This window comes from Mus musculus, chromosome 9 (assembly GCF_000001635.26).
Source record: "Mus musculus strain C57BL/6J chromosome 9, GRCm38.p6 C57BL/6J".
Lineage (NCBI taxonomy): Eukaryota > Metazoa > Chordata > Mammalia > Rodentia > Muridae > Mus > Mus musculus.
Window position 1 is genome coordinate 46,712,126 of NC_000075.6, and position 2,794 is coordinate 46,714,919.

The 2,794-nt window shown below is 44.2% G+C and overlaps 1 pseudogene; it reads right to left on the minus strand.

Moving 5' to 3' along the window:
* Gm8863 (predicted gene 8863) lies at nt 1,026-2,112 on the minus strand (annotated as a pseudogene).

Here is a 2,794-nt window from a genome sequence, read left to right on the forward strand (position 1 = left end):
ACTCTAGCCAGTGTCAAGTTAACAAAAAGTTAACCAGGATAATATCCAAGGAGGCTAAGAATTTGGTAACCATTGCTGAATGCTGCTGCTGTAATTTCAAATTTAATATTATCTTGGAAATATAATGACCATGTGACACTTGGTGGAACCTATAGTCACTCTCCTCCCTGTCTTTATCAGATAGTCATAGTCTCAGTTCCTCATAGAAATTGGCATAGGTTTCCACTATCAATAGCTTGCCACTTTTATTTACCCCTACTGGACCAGTGACATGTGGAACCCACAGTATCCAGACAGGTAGTGCTCATGGCTTTCAGTTCAGTGACATGCTCACTCAGTTCTCAGACTTGAGAGCTCTGCTCCTGGAATCAGATCTTACACCTGCCTTCCTGAAATGTTATGGAGTTAGAAAGAACAAACTCCACATGTGTGTTCCAGAAAGCGATGAGAGTGACTGTTCCCATCTCTACTCCTTGATCCCTAGGCCAGTAAGGTCTAGCTCAGAGTTGATGCACCAGAAATGGTCCTTACTTTATTTAGCACACTGAGCACATTTTGGAGAAGAGTGAATATCTTAGCTCACAGGGTACTTCCCTTTGACCAGCTTCTTAGCTGGACCTTTAACAAAACCACTCTACTATTCAGTTAGGTTTGCTGTTTCTGGGTGGTAGAGTCATTGTTTTACATGTGTGTCTCATAGTCATGGCCAAAAAAAGCTATGGGTTCTCCTTCTTGGTCATCAAAGTAGAGCTTTATGGATGGCGCATAATGTAAGCTCTTGGATGCCAGTGGAGGTAAAGAAATTACCATGGTTCTAATGACTCCTCCAAATTTCACGCTAACGTTTAATAATTATTGTAAGAGTGGTAAGAGGTGGAACCTTTCACAGGTGAGAGGGTCATGAGTGAAGAACTATAAGGAGAGAGCTGCAGGGGGAGAGGGGTTAATGTTGGCACGATGTTCTCTCACTTTCTGGCCTCTAGAATTGAGCCAAGTGACTCTTTCTTGTGTGTGTGTGTGTTTGTTTTTATGTGTAAGTGATAAACTCACTCCTCATTATTGTTATTAAGGTTTCACCAATGTCTTTCAGTTACAGAGCACTTATTTAATTCTGCCGTTAGCCATGGTTTGGGCCCTGCAAACTCCCTTCTCCTTCCCCTCAAAGGGAGCTCCTTTGTATGTGGCCCCATTCTCATCACCGGTGTGCAGGTCAGGCTGGATCTGCTCCCAGATCATCTTCTTAGGGTTCAGCTTCTTGTCAGGCTCTCCAGGGGGAAGCATCAAAAGCGATTCTGTCTCCAGGAAGGGATCCGTTGGGAGGGGCCAGAATTTCCACTTTCGCTAGTGAACTGGCACCCATCACCATTGCTTGAGAGAGTACTCCCTGCATTTTCGAAGTCTTCAGATTACAAAGTAAAAACCACCATCTGATTTTGCATCTGTTCTAGAGGAACATGATTCACCAGCCTGCTGATGACTGTCCGTGAGCCTGCTTTTCCCACATCTACTTCTTTGACATACAATGAATCTGCATTGGGGTGTTCCTCCGCAGTAACGATACAAGCAATTCGAAGTTCCAGGCACGATACACCGATAGGCTTAGAGTCAGCACTTGCTGTTGCTGACCGGGGCTTCTCCTTTTCCTCTCCATTCTTCTCAGTCTTCTCTTTTACCTTCTTTTCTTCTCCTCACCCTCCTTTGATCTGTTCTTTTGTACTAGAAGAGGTGGTGGTTGTTACTGATGGAGACTGTATCATACTTTCAGAAACTGTACAATTAGTCTCTAGTGAAGCACTCGATGGAACAGGTACTTGCATCACGCCATTATGAATTTCTGCCTGAATTAGTTCCTGCTTTCGTTCTTCTATTTCTTTTTTCAGTTTAGCATGCTCAACTCGAAGTTTCTTTTCTTCTTTCAAAGTTGCCTGCAAAATTGTTAGAAGAGCAACCTGCTGCTTGAGATATTCAATGATCCAATCTGCCTCTGCACCCTTCTGCTCCAGCCTCTTCAGAAAGGCATCATTAGTTGCCATCTTTCCCCAGAATCGGCAGAAAATCACGAAGTGGTGAACCGCACCTCTTGAGTAGCCTCAGCTGGGTGTAGGAAGGGCCCTCTTTCCTGTTTTATAATTTACCCAATCTGTGGTATTCTGTTACAATAGCAGAGAATGAACTAAAATGGAAGACAAACTCTAAAATAGTGGGTGAGTCCAGTAAGGACAAATTAAGATCCTTCATGAGAATAAGGGATCTCCAAATGTTTGGTTGGTCCCCTTGAGACGTTGTCTTACATCAGGGTGGGTTTCTACTGCTAGAATGGCAGCCATTGGTGGAAGCAACTGTGTCAGCGATGGTGAGGAGTATGTGCTCTGGGCTCTCTCGTCGCCTCCCTCCCTTTGATCACTGCTGCTTCCTTCCTGGGATCACTGCATCAGCACTGGAGGAGACTGGATGTCTCATTCCTCTGGGAGAATCCATCTGAGATAGAGATTTCCTTCAGTAGAGGTTTATGTTCAGTGGAAGTGAGGAGAAGCAAAGGACATGGGTAATTTATATGTTTCTTCACCAGGTCTCCTTTCTGCCCAGCTTCTAATTGTGTTCCCTCCTTGCTCTTAATAGCCAAGCCAATTGCCACTCAGGAGTTCTGTGTTCGGGCTTCTTTTCCTACCTCTCCAGTTCAAGACAAAGCCCAGTGCTCCTTGTGTACCTACTGGTTTGTTTTTTTTTTTTTTTTTTTTTTTTTTTGAGACAGGGTTTCTCTGGGTAGCCCTGGCTGTCCTGGAACTCACTCTGT